At 48.0% G+C, this 18,258-nt stretch overlaps 2 pseudogenes; one reads left to right on the plus strand and one right to left on the minus strand.

Moving 5' to 3' along the window:
* Window positions 1–1,320: 1,320 nt before the first annotated feature.
* Window positions 1,321–12,299, plus strand: LOC146175235 (uncharacterized; annotated as a pseudogene).
* Window positions 7,318–8,374, minus strand: LOC146175236 (large subunit ribosomal RNA; annotated as a pseudogene).
* Window positions 12,300–18,258: the final 5,959 nt, after the last annotated feature.

An 18,258-nucleotide genomic window follows, 5' to 3' on the forward strand; every position in this document is an offset into this window, starting at 1 on the left:
AGTCTTTCTTCGCATTTCTTCAACCGACCTAAGTCGTTTTCAATTGTTTCAATTCTCAACCTCATGTTATCGACCGTTCTTTCGACATGTTTTAGGTTTGTAACTAACTCCTGCAAAGTTTTGTTTGTTTTTGCTTGTTCTTTCAGAATCTTTTTCAGTAGTTCGTTGCTAAGATGACTGTCGGAGTCAGAGTCGGAGGTAGGGCCTGGGTTGAGCTCAATGTCACCGGATGTCAACAGTAAAAGCCTAATGACACTATAACATTCACAAAGCATGCTCAGGAGAAATTGTGGACTTGGTAGCACCGTCAGGGTTACATCATTGTCTCTAACTGAGGAAACAGAGTATTTGCCACCAACCTGTACGACAAAAACGTAGTGTATGAGCATTGGTATCCGGTCGGTGCCACCAAGTCCACTGAAGGGTCCAGCTGACGGGATCCTTGTTATATTCCCGCGTGGGCGTGGCTCCGTTGTCGTTCCGGCAGCAGCACGGTGATAGCGGCTCTCCGGGCTTGCTTCGCTGTAGCGCAGATTAATTTCATCTTCAGGGAAAAGCAGCTGTTTAGCCGCCACCGCCGATAAACTGTCTTCCAACGGCACATGCGCGTCCGTGCTGGTGATGAGGCTGGACGGCCACAGAGCAACCTGTACGACAAAAACGTAGTGTATGAGCATTGGTATCCGGTCGGTGCCACCAAGTCCACTGAGCGTTGAGCGTTGGCGGGAGCGACAGGCATTCTTTGTTCGATGACCGACGCGCACATTTGCTGCTATTGCCGCAGCCAAGTTGCTAAGTTCTTTTGCAGGCGCAATAAAGAATTGATCTCAGTGCTATGACGCTTTGTCTTCTCTTTTGTACTTACAGCCTTGTCACTACCACGTGACAATATTCTTACGAGTGGAAATCACGCACCGATGGGCCACTCCACTATGACATCGCTGGGCACCGCTTAGCCGCACAACTCAACACTGAGCGTCGTCTTCGTTCACACACCCAGACACTTCTTTCTTCACTTGCTGAATGCCAGCATAGTACACCGCATAACATTATCCCCGCCACAGAAGCACAGTCCCAGTGCGTTCAAGGTAACCGAAGCAGGGCGTGAATAATACGGCTTTAGTCGTGTCACATGCGCAATTTGGGAAGCTTGTGATGCAGAAGACTTCCGGCTCAAAGGTTCGATTTCATATGTGACGTCGGTTACTCGGCGTAAGATACGGGGAGGCCTGTGTAGCGTGGTAGTTTTTCGCACAAGCCCACCCGGCGTGATGGGAGCCAAAGCAGAACGAGAGAGCCTGGGGCGTAATGCATATCGCGATGGCGATTGTTATAACCGGATTGCTGGGAGCCTTGGGAGGCAAAGAGCCTGTCGCGAGCTATATGGTGAGCATCTTTAGCGCGGGAGATGGCATCACGAGCGTAAGTACTAGTGGCGGCATCAGTAGTGGGTAGCGATGTATCAAAGGGGAGTAATGGGTGTCGGCCAAAGAGGAGATAAAAGGGAGAGTAGCCAGCGGTATCATGACGTGGAGTTATAGGCAAATGTTACGAATGGTAGGTTAATGTCCCAATCCCGATGGCCGCCGGCCGCCGGAGACATACATTGATAACACATCTGTGAGCGTACGGTTGAGGCGTTCTGTCAGGCCGTTGGTCTCAGGATGATAGGCGGTGGTAAATTGTAGCGGACGGTGCACACACGGAGTAGCTCGTCAACCACTCTGGAGAGGAAGCAGCGACCACGATCCGTGAGTAGGTCACAAGGGGCACCGTGTTGTAGTATCCCGTCGTGGAGGAGGAAATCAGCGACGTCTGTAGCGCAGCTGGTTGAGATCGCGCGGGTAATGGCGTAACGCATAGCATAGTAGATCGCTACGACGATCCATTTGTTGCCCGATGCAGAGACCGGGAAGGGTCCAAGCAAATCAACACCAACACGGAAAAACGGGTCAATCGGGGTAGATATTGGCTGCAGGTGTCCTGATGGCAATGCGGATGGTTTTTTTCCGACGCTGGCACAGCTCACATGCGGCCACATAATATTGAACTGAGCGATTGAGGCCCGGCCAGTAAAAACATCGGCGCACTCTGTCGTACGTGCGGGACACGCCTAGATGTCCAGCAGTGGGAGCATCATGAAATTGTTCCAGGATGGTGAGCGCAGACGTTTCGGAACGACAGGCAAGAGCTCAGCGCCATCAGGTCGCATATTGCGGCGGTATAATGCGTCCCCTTGACGTACGAACATGGCGAGGGCAGGATGAGACTGGCCGGTAGTCAGACGGTCAGACCATAGAGAAAGAGATGGGTAAAGAGCTGACACTCGGCGAAAACTGGCCCCAGGAAATGACGCGCGGCTTAATGCGCTGCCGCCGATAATGGATGACGGCACCTGCGCGGACATGCGCTTAGGCGCGCGCGACGGCACTCGCTGCAGCGGTAGCCCGCCGGAGCAGACGACAAATAGCTGTCGAAGAGAGCGAGTCGTCTGCTCGTGCCTCGCCGCGCCTATGCGGCACAGACCGCATATTTTATCTCTCGGAGGCTGCTACGCGAAACGACTGCAGTTTGGAACGACGTCAAGATGACCAACGTTTTTTTCTGAACTACGCTGCATTTCAACAGTGTACCATGACCACGCCGGCCGGTGCCAATTAAATTTCGCAGCTCGTGAACAGGCGCGCCGGCTGTTCAGGCATAGAGAAGTTCAGGCGCAGCTCGTTTTGCTCCAGCAGTTTCCAACCGCGGCGAGGTTTAATATGTTGTGTTCCTGCGAAACTGAGCTGCATTTCGAACAGTTTATCTCAGCACACTGGCCAAAGTGGCATGCGAAGCACCAAGGCACGCCGTTGCGCCAACATGGCGTAGCCGGCCGGTGCGGCCAGGCCTGACGCGGTTTGCCGAACGACTAGTTTTCCTGAGTGTCGCGTTTAACAGGGCGACGGTAAGGTGAGAAATGTTGCATTCTTGACTTTTTTGTCAAACTGCGCAGAATTTCAGGCAGTTTAGCTCAGTACGGCGGCGACTGCGCTTCACAAAATCGCGCGTGAAGGGCAAGCTAATAGGCATGACAAGGCATGCTGGCCGCCGCCGTAACGTGACATGGCGTGAGGCGGTTTTGCGAACGGCTAGTTTTGCGTGGTGTCACGTTTAACAGGGCAACCGCAAGGTGATAAATGTTTCCTTCTTGTCAAACTGCGAGGAATTCCGGGCAGTTTAGCTCCGCACGGCGGTCTGCGCTTCACAAAGTCGCGTATGAAGGGCAAGTCAAAATGGCGTGCTCGCCGGCCGCGGTTTTGCGAACGGCTAGTTTTGCGTGGCGTCGCGTTGCATTTAACGGGACAACGTTAAAGTGAGATGTTTTATGCTGCAAGCTTCACTGCTTCAGCTGTTCAGTGCTTTTGAGGAGTATTGTTAGTTTAGTGCCTGTTATTTCACGCTCTGTAGAAATGTATTTTCAGATAGGTTCGGTTAGCCTGCATTTCCTGACCTCTACGTTGCAAGAGTAGCTTTTGTATCAATTTTACAAATGACAGCTTTTCTGTTCTGGACCATAACTGCTGCTCACCAAGTTTTCAGTACGCACCCACATACACAGATGTGTGCGCGGTGCAGCGGCGTTACATTTCATTGCAACCTTCTGCATCATGTTCATTCCTTTTCCAGCAGCACTGCATGGACCCACGGACTGCAGCAGAAGCACGGCAGATGCGATGAGTGAGTGGTGTGGCCTTCCCCCTAGCGTCAGTACTCTTCTCTGCCCTGAAGAATACAAGTTACCCTTGCTGAGGTAGCCGCTACTGGGACTGTGTAGTTCATGTATAATGCCTGTTTTGCTACATATCATTTGCCATAATTCGAAAATCAACATTATGCCATTGGTTTTGTCTCTAAGTGCTGTTTTTCGCCTTGTGTATTTTTACTATTCTGTACTGTGCACATTGCCTAATTTGTGCTAAGTTTTGTCAATGCATCCTACATCTGCTGCATCTCTTGTGTTTTATATGCAGCAAAATAAATGTTCATTTCACAAAGCACTTGGCGTCTTTTCTGCAATACTGTTTTGCAAAGGCTGTGGCGCAGCTGGTTTGACGGCCAGTTTAGAGAACTGGGAATCTATTTTTCATGTTGGTATGCATGCTGAAAATAAATAGAAACTCTAGCAGACCATGTAAAACCAAAATAATGCGCCAAAAGGGCAGCGCATGCTAGCATTCAAATCGCGCGCCTTTCAGCAAGACCGGAAGTAGTTGCCGCCGGCCGCTTGGTGCGCTACAGTCAAATGGGCCGCTGGGCCCTATGGGAGTGTCCGCTCTTTACCAATCTCTTTCTCTATGGTCAGACGGTCGATGATAGACCGGAGCGCGGAGTCCAAGCGCTGTTCATCGGCTACGTGGGGAAAGGCCGATAAAGACAGGACGCATGCGTCGATGTCACAGGCCGTAGAGCTGGGAGGGTCGACAGGGTGGCGGGACAAGCATATCTGCATCTTGATAAAGCGGACCAGACTTATAGACCACGGAAAAGGTGTATTCTTGCAATCGTAACGCCCTGCCTCCCAAACGTTCAATAGGGTCTTTGAGTGAAGATAGCCAGCACAAGACATGGTGGTCTGTGTAACAGTAAACGGTCGTCCAAACAAGTAAGGGCAGAATTTTGCAATAGCCCAAACAAGAACTAGGCACTCTCTTTCTGTGATAGAGTAATTTTGTTCTGCTCTAGATAGTAGGCGGCTGGCATACGCAATCACTCTGGTGCCGTGGTGTTGCTGAGCGAGGATAGCTCCAATGCCGTGACCACTGGCGTCAGTGCAGCTTTCGGTAGGGGCCGAAGGGTTGAAATGGGCCAAGACGGGTAGATTAGTGATCGCAGGGATAAGTTTGGAGAAAGCTGCAGCTTGGTCAGGACCTCAAGAGAAAAGTGCATCTTTTTTCAGTAGGGTGGTGAGAGGGCGAGCAAGGGCTGCAAACGTCTGGACGAAACGACGGAAATAAGAACACAAGCCGAGACAACTTCGAACATCACTAGATGAACTTGGTGTGGGAAAAGTATGAACGGCATGAATCTTATCGAGGTCAGGCAGGACACCAGCAGCATTCATTAAGTGTCCAAGAACTTTGATTTCCCGATGGCAGAATCTGCATTTCTTGGAGTTTAGTTGAAGGCCGGCGCGGCGGAATAGCTCGAGAATGGTAGAAAGGCGAGAGAGGTGGCTGTCAAAAGTGGACGAGAAAACAATGACGTCGTCTAAGTGACAAAGACAAGTGGTCCACTTGAAGCCGCGCAGCAACGAGTCCATCATCCGTTCTAAAGTTGCAGGGGCGTTTCATAGGCCAAAAGGCATGACTTCAAATTGGTAGAGGCCATCAGTAGTGATAAATGCTGTTTTTTCGCTGTCTCGTTCACGGCGGAGATTGTCAGTAGCCAGAGCGAAGGTCGATAGAGGAAAAGTAGCTGGCTCTATGTAAGCAATCAAGTGCATCGTCGATGCGCGGAAGAGGGTAGACGTCTTTTCTGGTCAACTTCTTCAGGTGGCGATAGTCGACGCAAAATCTCCATTTTCCATATTTGTTTGGACTACCACAATAGGTGACGCCCAGGGACTGTTGAAGGCTCGATGATGTCGTCGGCCAGCATCTTGTCAACTTCACGTTGAATCACCTGGCGCTCGGAAAGAAGGACACGGTACGGTCGCTTGTGAGCAGGAGCAGCAGCGCCGGTGTCGATGCGGTGGGCTACAACAGACGTTTGGCCAAGAGGTCGGGCGCCAAAATAAAAAATGTCGCTATATGAAAGCAACAACTTGTAGAGCGTGTCGACCGAATTAGGTTGCAGGTCGGCAGGAATTATGCTGGAAACAGGATCGTAGTGTAAATGAGACGACATAGGAGCGGTAGCGGCTGTGCACGGTGCAGAGGGAGGGTCGGTAGTTAGGGCTGAAACTGCACACTCGGTTAGCGGGGACAGTTCAGCTAATGATATTCCGTCGGGTAGGACTTGGGTCGACAAATTGAAGTTTAGGACTAGGAGAGTGGTGCGATTCTGAGATACGTGTACGATGAGGTCGGGGAGGATGAGGTGACGCTGCAGGACGATGTCTGTAATTGGGCACGCCAGGTAGTCTCCATCGGGCAAGGGCGGGAAAGGGCACATAGGAATATAAACAACAGCTTCCGGAGGGAGGCGGGAATATTTTGCTGAGCGGAAGCGAGGTGGCGTAGAGAGGTCTTCAATGCTGAGAGGAAGGTCCAGGCGTAGAATGCCAGTTGAGCAGTCAATAAGGGCTGAGTGAGTGGTCAAGAAGTCAAGGCCAAGGATCAGGTCATGGGGGCATTCCTTGAGCATGGTGAATATGACTGGTGTGTGACGACCAGCTATGATTACACGGGCGGTACACATACCAAGCTCGACAGCAGGGCTGCCACTGGCGACACGAACGGTGGGCGAAATTGCTGGCGTCAGGACTTTATTTAGGCGACGAAGAAACGAGGAACTATATTCACGTATGCGCGCAAACTATCGCTTCTGAATGATGATCAAATTTAAATGCAAGTATATCGCCGTGCTTCTATGTCTCTATGACTGTGCTCGAGACCAAGAATTTTCCCGGCAACCCAGTGTTTGCTTTGAAAGGTACTTTACTATACGTATCACTAATGCGCTCTCAACAAGTCTGCTCCGGCCTTTACGCTGTTGATCTGCAATTTTTGGTTTTCACAGTGGCACAAGGTTTCTCAGGTTACAGAACAGCGCTTCCTTAAAGATAATATCGCATTGACGTTTAGTGATGTAACAGAAAGCAACCCTACGACGCGACCGTTTATAAGGCTAGGAAGAAGAAATGTGCTATGTGCAGCGATGGTTGTGCTTACCTACATATCACTAATCTGATACAGGCCGTCACTGGACCACAGGTGCAATTCTACGACATAGTAGCCAGCTGGCACGGGTCCGTGCACGACAGCCGGATATTCGACAACTCCTGGGTGCGTGTGCTATATGAGGAACGGCCGGTGCCAGGCGTGCTGCTGGGGGATGCTGGGTACGCCTGCCAGCCGTTTCTAATGACGCCTCTGGCAGACCCTGGTGCAGCGGGCACACCCCGTGGAAGGTAGGTCTACATATTGACAAGCCGGAAGTTCAGGAACAGATTAGTACCAATGTTCTTTTAGTCTAAAGCATTTTGTCTTTTAAGTATTGGGATAAAACAAGCTAATGTGACATAGGAAAAAATGTATTTAAAAAAATGTGGCATAGCATACTTTTGAGCACATTGGGAAGACACACATTGGGCTAAGTCAGAGGGGAAGACTCACATTGGGCTTAGTCAGAGGCTAAGCCTAAATAGATCGCAGTGTAGTGGCTGCTCTACTACTTACAGCACCACGACAGGTACCTAAGTTATCTTCAGACGATTTGACGCTGCAGCGATTCAGGCCAGCCGGAGCCCCGGAGAGTGACCAGTGGCCTTCCCAAAACTCGGCCTCTGGTGTAACACTCTCTGGGTACGTTTGGCTTCATCGAGCCAGGAAGCGCGACGGCCCGTCGCGCTCGACCCGACGCTAATCTCACCCGCTTTCGCCGCAAGCGCGCACGATATTGTTGCAATGCTTAGACTGGATTCTGACTTAGAGGCGTTCAGTCGTAATCCCACGGATGGTAGCTTCGCACCACTGGTCTCTCGACCAAGCACGTGAACCAAGTGTCCGAATCTGCGGTTCCTCTCGTACTGCGCAGAATTACTATCGCAACGACCAATCATCTGTAGGGTAACACTAACCTGTCTCACGACGGTCTAAACCCAGCTCACGTTCTCTATTAGTGGGTGAACAATCCAACGCTTGGCGAATTCTGCTTCGCAATGATAGGAAGAGCCGACATCGAGGGATCAAAAAGCGACGTCGCTATGAACACTTGGCCGCCACAAGCCAGTTATCCCTGTGGTAACTCTTCTGACACCTCTTGTTTAAAACTCCTAAAGCCAAAAGGATCGAGGGGCCCCGCTTTCGCGGTCTCGAGTCGTACTGAAATTCAAGATCAAGCAAGCATTTGCCCTTTTGCTCTACGCGACGTTTCTGTCCTCGCTGAGCTCGCCTTAGGACACCTGCGTTACCGTTTGACAGATGTACCGCCCCAATCCAAAGTCTCATTCCTGACAATGTTGGAAAATAAAATCAAAAATAAAGCGGAATGAGCAAAAGCCTACACCAGCTAAGCTATATCAGGCTTAATCCAATCAAAAATAAATGAAAAGGGCCCAATCGGCCAAAGTGCTCAATTTGGTAGAAAAAGCCAATTGAAAAAAATTTGGAGGGCGCTTAAGCTTCGCCTTCAAGAGTGGAACGCGATAGCGTTATTGCACCTCGTTCGCGCCGCCCACTCATTCGCTCGGTATGCTCTTGAGTCACACAAAGACATAGTTTTCATACTCAACACTTCTAAGTGCACTCGGTGTCTCGGAGGGAGAAAGCCAGGCAGCGACGCGCCATGAAGGCGGACGCGATCATGGGGCTGACGCCTTGATGGGATCGTCCTCTATCTCGCTTGGGAGCACCACGCAGAGGCATGATTCCTCGGAAGCAGCTCGGCACACTTCGCAGGGGACGCTTTCCCAGCAGAAGCGCTACGGCGCAGCGATCACGTCAGAGGCGTCCGGCATCAGACGCTGCACCTAGCAATCGCGCTGTGAGCGGAAAGAGGAGCCGCGTCGCCTAAACACCACTGTTCGAGTGACGTACGCTGGATGTTGGAAGGGGAGAGGGCGAAAAAACTTATTAAACGCAAGGGTATTGGGGCATCCTTGCACCGGTACCCGCGCGGCCCGAAGGGGAGAAGCGGGTGAGCGAAGATAGTGATCTAAAGAAAGGAAAGACGCTTGATTCTACAACCCGTGAGGGTGCACCAAGGTCGATATACCATGGTAGCGAAGGCTCCATAGACGCCCATTGGTCCAAAAAAATGGCGGCTCATGGACACCGCCATATTGGGGGCAACTACGTATGAGTGACGTTGAATGACGTCACGCATACGTATGTTTTAGCGCGAATTTTAAAGGGATCTTTTTATAGAACTCGCATTTTCAAGCCGGTATCTCATGAAGGTTACCTTTCAGCGCGCACCAACCTTTGCCAGTCAAATGTGCTCGAGTTCCTGCTAGGTATGGCCTTGTTAATGTGCAATTCGGAACCCAATGAAAGTGACTGGCAAAGAAGGCAGGATAGAAAGGCAGCAACACTTTCAGACGCTGGCTTACCTTGGCTGGCTAAGCATGCAATCATGCATGATTCGTAGTGGAAACCTTGGTGGAAATACTGGTGTAAGTACTTTTGAGTACAAGGTATGATGCACAAAGCACAGGCTCAAGTGCACAGTTTGCAATACAGTGTACGGCAAGTATGGTTTTCATATGCATGGTTTATTACAGCAACCAAACAAATACAGTGATAAAGCACACCAACAAAAAATACGCGTCACTGGCAGCTCAAGCAGTAGTTTCTTTAAGCTGGCTATTCATCTCAATGGTCACAGTGCGGATAAAAAAAACCCTGCAGTTCCACGAATGTTGCCAGGTAGGAAATTGAAAAGCATATATAAGACAGTGCTAAGACAGCTTCAATTGAGGCAAACATGACATGACATAAGTAGGCGCATCAACACGGGTCGCAGCCTTTTTGACGACAGATACGCAGACGGTTCGAAGTGCTTGGAACAAACCCGCAAGTCTCGCAGCTGCCATGGTGTCTTCTCCAGGCTGACGTTGTGGCAGAACTGCACCCACGCTCGGCACCTGGACGTGATGCAACGTGCACGTTATTCACAATTGCGTCGTAAGGAATACTGCATACTCCAAACGCCAATGCGTCATTATTCCTGTCAATGCTAACTGCAGTACAATATACCTCCATTATATCTGAACTATGGTAGTAAATGCTCGCCCCAAGCTCTCAGCGCCCAAGAGTGCGGTTACGTGCGCTCGTCCTCATGCCATGTGGGTAGCTATACTTTTCTATGGTTAAGATTTACGAGAATGAAGTGCGTTTAAATTTACCCTAACGGTCATGCATATGCAGAATAGCAATAACAAGACAGGAAGTAACTCCTGCTGAGTGAATTCATTTAAAGCACCCTCAAGGCCGCGCATATACACGTGGCTGAATTTCGATACTACCAGTTGCGAGGGTCAAATTGGCTTCGCGGTGTTGGAAAACGAAACAGTGTTGTGCTCAGACTTGTCAGGCGGCACAATTGGTTTTAAATTGGCCTTCCGGTCAGTGGCATGCGCGTGGTTGCTCCTGAGAGCCCGGTATCAAGTTAAGGCTGGTGATAGCCGGCTGCATGAAACTCACCATAAATCAGACAAATGGTGGGCCTCTTTCGCACAGCTCAGCACTTAAAGTGTGTGCCCTGTAATGTAGTACATAAATATCCCCGAAAAAATGAAGCCACGTGTGCACGAACTGGTTACAGAAACAGAAGCGAACAGCCCAACGAAAGCATTCGGAGCATACCTAGAGCAGACGCCTTGTAGCAGACGACACTGACAAGAGCTCACCTGTGAAAGTCCAGCGGGAAGCGGTGTAGCTTGACACCGACGGCACTGTCCATGCTGTCGCAATGTGCCACGGCGCATCGTTTCTTCACACGCCGCAAGCTCATCTTGAAATGAAGCGTTAAGCGCTTCAAAAGAACAGCCCGAAGCGTGCAAAGACGGAAAAAGACTTCGCACTGGCCGCACGTCGAAGGAAACGACAAAACCGAGAAAACTGCCGCAGAGGTACGGCGGGGTGCAAATTTTACAAAATGGTGACAGAGAAGCGACGCGCAAGGAAGACGAAAACTTCGCAAAAGGGGCATTTCGAGACCGGCGAGCTAAAGTTATAAGCTTTACCAGGCGCGCTATTGCAGACAGCTGGCGATAAGAAACCGCTTCGTGAGCTCCCGCGGCCACTGTGGCTGGGTGGCGAAACAAGGCCTGCAAAGTCATGCTGCAAATGCACCGCACACTCATCAACAGGGGGCGTAACAAGAACGTTGCAAAAAATTAAAAATGCGGCGTAATGTTTTGCTGAAATAGTTTACCTATTTCATTAAACGTGGCATTAAAATATTTATTTCCTTACGTTGTTTTATAGCGTTTGTATTTGTGCTTTTAAATTTCATTATCTAAGAGTTTCGCCCCCCCAAAGTGGCTGTGCTGCTGTAGCGCTAGACCGCTTTTGGGCCCAGCTATAGTGCCTAGAATATACTGACTATTCTCGGGGACACTTTTTCTTGGCAATGGAGCCAAAGGTACGGAGCCAAAACGCGCCTCTTCCTACGCAGCTGAATATAGTCCGTAGTTACATGAGCAGTTCTTGCAAAAACAAATTGAAATCATAGCACTATTTATTTACGTTATATTTTTATCACGAAACGAATTTTCTGAAATGCAGCTGTTAGCATAAAACACTTTTCTTGGTTCCACCGGGTTTTCTCGTCTGATGTCTGTCGCGGGTTTTCGAGATGCCTCGAATTTGCAGACAAGATGGCGACAGCCACCTGTTCGGGTCGTTCTGGTTTGTCCACTCCGCAAAGGTTTTCACCAGACAAAATTCGAGTGAAGTTCAAAAGACGCTGGCTTTCGAAGCAAACGAAGGAAATGATGTGCAATGCCTATGCAGGCGTGAGGAGTAGTGACCCTGGACTAACGACCGCTTGTGCGTACCGTAAAGTAAGCGATCTGACTGGAGTGAGTGAGCGTAGCGTCGCCCGCATCAAAAAAGAAGCTTTGTACAACGTTCTGCAATCGCCAGAACGAAAGCGGCTGAGGTGGACGCCCGGAAGCGTTTCCAAGAAAACTGGGAAGACGCGACTGCAGCGGTATGACTCATTTAGTGTCGGTGCCTTGCGGCGAAACATTCATAAGTATTTTTTACGCAACGAACTGCCGACTGCTGCAAAGATCCGGAACGACGTCATAAATGACACGGACATGGGCATGCCGAACGTGCGTGTGCGTGCAATGCGCAGGATTCTCAATGACATTGGGTTTGCTTTTCAAAGCGCAAGCGGAACTCTGCGCTACTTGAAAGAGATGATATCATCACGTGGCGGCGAAAGTATATACGAACCATTCGGGAGATGCGGAAACAGCACCGGTACGTACGAGTTCTTTCGTGTATATAAAAAAAAATGTGACTGTTTGGATCAGCTCAGCTTTTAATCGTGTTAAATTTGCTTGCTCTGCGCATACAGTATCACGTTGACCCCTTTTTCCCAGCGGCGACGCCTCCTCCATCCCTCAGTTGCCGACATGAGAGCTGTGCATGCAACTGACAGCTAAGAGTTTCCTGCGTCGAAATTCGAGGGGTGCATGAATACATTACTCCTCATCATGGTAATATGTACCGTCTTTGCCAAAAGTAACCAGGCTGCTCCCAAGGCTGACGGAGCAAGCACGCGGCCGTGTGGCGGCGTTGCGCTCGCTGTGGCTTATCGGTGCGCGTCGGCTCTGAGGGTACAACAGCTAGCGTTACTTCGCGCCCGCACTCTCGCCCATTCGATGATAAAAAAACTAGGCGTGTATGATGTGCGGGTTGCGGTTTCACGCGTGTGAAGCCAGGGGCCGTATTACGGACCGCTCTATAATTGAGAGCGCTCTAAAACGCCCGCTCCTATTGGTCGCCGTCGCCATCTTGAAAAGTTGCGTCACGGGATGCTGCGATTGCCTCGCGGAGGTGAAAAAACAGATGACGTCGCGCACCTAATTATGCCCGTGGTTTTAGACTATTTTTGTAGAGCGCGATGAGACGGTCTAAAACGTTTTAGAGCGAGTTATAGAGGGAAAATGGCGGCGCCGTCCGCGGTGGAGTGGTGTGAGTGGTGGCTGCGGCGCTGAAGCGGCAACGCCGGCGCGAGCAACGACGAAAGGCGGTGTGTGAGAATGCGTTCTACTTGTTCGGCGAGTTGTTCCGACGCCTATTTCGACTTGAAAATGCGAAAGCGGAATGGTGGTGCGATGAATGCGCCGATGAACTGTGATGAAGCTCGCAGTCGACCGCTCTTGACGGTGCGGCTGTCATGCGTGCTTCGATCTTTTTTTTTTTTTTTCCTCCGGAGGATTTCGTCTCCGCAGGTAGGCGGCCTCTCATAACTGACGGTGAGCAAGTGCGTGCGTCAAATGGCTGAACTCAACTGCTGCAAAGTTGGCGCTGAAGGGTGGTTGGGCTCCGCAGTGCGCCCAAAGCAAAAGGCGGAGGCGAAGGCGACATACAGTGCAAAACGAATGAAAACGAGCAAGGTTGGTAGTGTACGCTCAACCGCGTTGCTTTTCCCCGTGCTCGTTCTAACTGAAGCATTTGTGTGTGAGACGTTCGTGTGGATATAAAAGTTTATTTTGCCTGTGCTCCGCGATCGATCTTTCTTTTGTTTGTTTCCTAAAGAAAAATAAACAAAGCCCCGATTACACTGCTTTCGATATGATTTCTCCGCGCATTTAGGACCATCACACAGTACCTTGACATCAGACGATGCCCAAAAGCCGGCACTATAGCCGTGGAATCAGCTGTTTTACTGAAAATTGCCATTTTTACGGTTTGTTTACCTTTGCCAGCGCGCCCTCGCGGCAAAAGAAGCTACCCACGAGAGCGTTTAATTGCAAAACTGTAGCTGCTTCTCGATTTTTTTTATGACATTGAACTTTAAATGCGGCTTCTTGAAAATATAAAACTTTTCATTTATTCACACGCTATATCTATAAAAAAGTTAGCAAACGGCTCCTTGACGTGCGAATAAACCTGTTGCCGTGAAAATAAGCGGCCCGGGGCGGCACCCTGGCGATCATTGGTTGATTCGGATTTTCGTCACGCGTTGACGTCTCACCGAGACGTCACGGCGTCGTCATTTTGACGTCACGCTCTATAACTTTAGAGCGAGAACCGTAATTCGGCCCCTGGTTAAGCCCAGCGAGGGCACTCAGTATAGCAGTGGTGCTATTCGCTCTTCTCGGCAACTGCGGAAAATAGAAAAGCAGGTTATAGTAGACACGGTGAGCTGTTGTTGTTTCTAGGACGAGTATGTCCTAGAATATGTCCGACGGGAGCGGACAGACTTCGACTGGGCTCGGCTAACAAGAAAGGAAATTGTCTGGAAAATCCAACAAATCCTGGAAATTTTGTTTCGAGGACCTTCCTGAAGTCATCCGGAATTCACCGAGGCCTTTCTCAAACCCGTGAGTGTTTTATTGAACATCGAAATGGGCTTTTGAAGCTCCTCGGCGGTGGCCATGCTAGGCGATGCGAGGCCTAGTAATGCCGATCTAGAGCGCATGGATACCTTAGACCAAGGCGAAGCGGGATCTAGTGGTCTGTGTTCAACAACCGCTAACCCAGCTCACTCTGCTAAACACCAGGGAATGGAATTAGACGTCCAAATCCAAACTTCTAATGACATGGAAGAGAGTCATGCCTGGACGCCGGATGACCTTTACTCCAACTGGCACGTAAACATATGCAAGAAGAATCGTCAAAGGTTAGCAAGAGGCGAACAAGTCGTGATCGCAGGAAAGATCTATGCTCCCCCGACGCACTTGCTGCAGACCGTCGTGAAACCGAAGAAAACGATAGCATTTCAATTCAATTCAATTCAATTTATTATTTATTTGCCATCCTGGTACAATGATGGCGGGAGCCCGGGGTAAAAGCTGCCGTTTGACAGCTTGACAAAGCCACGGGCCCCCACTTTGGCAGCACCACAGTAGTCAGGCATATATAAAAAAAAAAAGCACATGTCATGTGAATTTAAACACAAGGTAAGGAAACATTGAAATAATAAATACAGCTCTTGTCAGTGTACAGTTATGAAACGCAAAGTACACAATGAAAATGAAAACAAGCAGATAGAAGCCCACACTTATGGCGAGAGAAAAAAAAAGAGAAAAAAAGGATGAGGAAACATTGAGATAATAAATACAGCTCGTGTCAGTTTACAGTTATCAACGCAAGGTACACAATCAAAACAAGCAGATAGAAGCCCACACTTACGGCGAGTAAAAAAAAAAAAGAAAAAAAAAGAACACACACACAAAAAACAGGTTAAATCAGTCATGAACAAAACCGTTCTATTGAATGCAAAAAGTACTGAAACAAATTCCGACGTGCAGCCCTGGGAAGAAAGATATTGCTTTGTGCTAAGTTGTTAAGCAGTCGGGGTAGTCTATTAGCTAATGTTTGTTCACCAAACGAAGTTCTGTAAGTTTTTACACTCCACTGCTCAGCATTTCTTATATTGTATGATGACTCTCGTTTTTCTAGCCCAGCTAATTTACAAAGAAAAGAAGTGTTGTTTGAGACCTCGTTTTTTATAGCCTTGCTTAAGCAGTAGTCATAAAGCTTGGTTATTGGAAGTATGCTGTACTTTAAGAAAAGAGGTGTGGTGTGGTAAGTTGGCGGAACATTTTCAAGAATCCTCAGGAATTTTTTTCTGTAACACTTGCAGCATCTGAAGATTTCCTGCTGTTGTTGTACCCCATGTTAAATGACAATAGTTCAGACGAGAACTGAACAATGAATGGTATACCATCAACATTACGTTTCGTGGTAATACCTCACGGTTCCTGTATATAAGGCCAATAATATTTGAGCATTTATTTACAAGGAAGGTAACATGTTCATCCCATGACATTTTTTCGTTAAATATTACGCCTAATGTTTTAAATGAAGCCACGATTTCTAAGGGTAGGACTGTAGGTATATATTCTTCGTAATAAAAACTGCCTTGTTTTTTCCTCTGAAAACAACGGCTTTTGTCTTAGCTGCGTTAATTCTTAACGAGTTCTTGTTACTCCAGTGTTCTATTTGCTTAAGTGTATTGTTTGCAGTGTCTGTCAGTTCTGATGTGCTATCTCCGGCAAAGAAAATGCTGGTGTCATCAGCATAGATAATAAATTTCGCGAGTGGAGCTGTGTGGACGATATCATTTATATATATATTAAAGAGAAAGGGACCTAAAATACTTCCCTGTGGAACGCCACAGCCTACAGAATGCATATCTGATAAAAAACCATTTATTGTTACTGCCTGTTTTCGATGCATGAGATAGGACTGCACAAGCGATAGTGCATGTCCGCGGAAACCATAGCGCTGAAGCTTACCAAGAAGTATTTCGTGGTTAAGTAGGTCGAACGCCTTAGAAAAGTCAAGAAATATGCCAATAACTATCCTATTCTTTTCAAGTTCGTTCAATATATATTCCTTTTGCTCTAATAATGCAAGTTCAGTAGATCGGTGCCTACGGAAGCCATACTGAGCCGCTGTTATGATTTGGTGCTTTTCTTCAAAGCGTAAAAAATTCCTGAGTATTACTTTTTCCAGTAGTTTAGAGAATACGGGTAAGATAGATATTGGCCTATAATTCCCGAGTTCATTTTTATCACCTTTTTTAAAGATAACACTTACACGCGCGATTTGCATTTTACGAGGAAATACAGCAGTGATGACACAAAGGTTTAGGATGTACGTAACATATGGTAAAATGAGATCAAAAACATACCTAATAGGCTTTATCTGGATGCCATCAATATCAGTTGATGTGCTACTGTTCAGTTCTTGGAAAGCTGACGTTACATCTTCTTCATCAACCGGTTCGAGAAATATAGTGTCACGAATGTGGACAACTTCACTGGTATCAGTTTGCGGAGCCATATTACTGGAGACCCTAACAAAGTGTGCGTTAAATGTGTCTGCAAGTTCTTTTCCGGATATGTTCACGCCGTTAATATTTAGCGTATTTAAATCACCACCTTCACTACTTCGCCCTAATATAGCGTTTAGTCGCTTCCACGTAATGTCGGCACGTCCTCGAGTAGACGTAAATTGATTTTTGTAATAGGTGTTTCTGGCTTTTTTAAGTTCGGCATTCAAACGATTGCGATATTTTTTAAATGCTGCTAAATCGCATTCAGCTTTGGTTTTAATAAACTTATGATATAGTCTGTTCTTTGCATTGATCTTAGCCCTTAATTCTTGTGTGATCCATGGCTTGCGACTGTGACGTCTTTGTTTTCTAGTTACTACCGGAAAGCAGGACTTGTAAATTGGCTTTAGGATGTTTAAGAATGCCTCATACGCATTATTGGCATCATTTTCTAAGAGGACAGGCGTCCAGTTGCATCTTTCGATCGCAGTTCTAAATGTGGACAGAGTTTTTTCAGAGACAAGTTGAAAGGAGTGTGCAGGACTTCGTTCCTTTTTATAAATATTTTTAACGCATATAAATACCGGCAAGTGATCGCTGATGTCAGAGATAATTACTCCAGAACTGATCATACTAGGATCATAATTGGTAATAAACAGATCTATGAAGACGTGGCAGTAACACGCGTTGGTGCTTTAATTACATTCATAAGTCCATGCGTTCTAAGCAATAAATTTAAGCTATTTTGGGATGTGTCTGTGGATAACATATTAATATTTAGGTCACCACCAAAAACAAGGTTTAACTGCTGACTGGCAGTAAAAGAAATCAGGGTTTCAAGAAAATCCAGGAATATAGCTACACAGCCCTTTGGCGGTCGATAGCATACTGCAAAAACAGTATTGTCTATGCATATTGTTAAGATTTCATAATCGCTCAAAGAAGTTGTGAACTTCTGCAGTAGTTCAGGGCGCTGTTTCTTCTTCAGTAGCATTGAAACGCCGCCGCCAAGGCCGGTGTCACGATTTAGAAAAAAGGTCTCATAACCAGGCATTCGCAGAACATCATAATCATTTGTAGACCAGGTTTCGCTAATCATGATGGCATCAATGGGCACATCTAGCATCGCCAGTACAGCCGGCTATGGATCAAACAACGTCTCAGAAGAGGAGGAAATTACCACCCCTTCCTAAAACTGACTATAAGGTGATAATAAGACCCAAGAAGGGCATGGAAGTCAGAAAATTCGTTCCTACCCAGTTCTCAAGAGCCATCGTGGCTGCCTGCAACAACCCGGAATTGTGCGACTTCTCCAAATTTATTGTGAGACCCCGCACAGGATCGAACATCATCATAGTCAGCACTCCTTACGACGAGACTGCGGACGCCATACGACACATCAAGAGTCTGACCTTGGAAAACAAGGCTTACGAAGTCAACGTCTACCTGGCGGCGCCTGAGGACGTCATCAGAGGAGTTATTCATGGAGTGGATCCAAACACACCATCAGAGGAGCTTCTATCAAACATCCGACTACGCACACAAGGGGTCGAGCTCGTTCAAGCACGAATGTTGGGAAAGTCT

This window comes from Amblyomma maculatum, chromosome 11 (assembly GCF_055883805.1).
Source record: "Amblyomma maculatum isolate TAMU_Amacu chromosome 11, ASM5588380v1, whole genome shotgun sequence".
Classification (NCBI taxonomy): Eukaryota; Metazoa; Arthropoda; class Arachnida; order Ixodida; family Ixodidae; genus Amblyomma; species Amblyomma maculatum.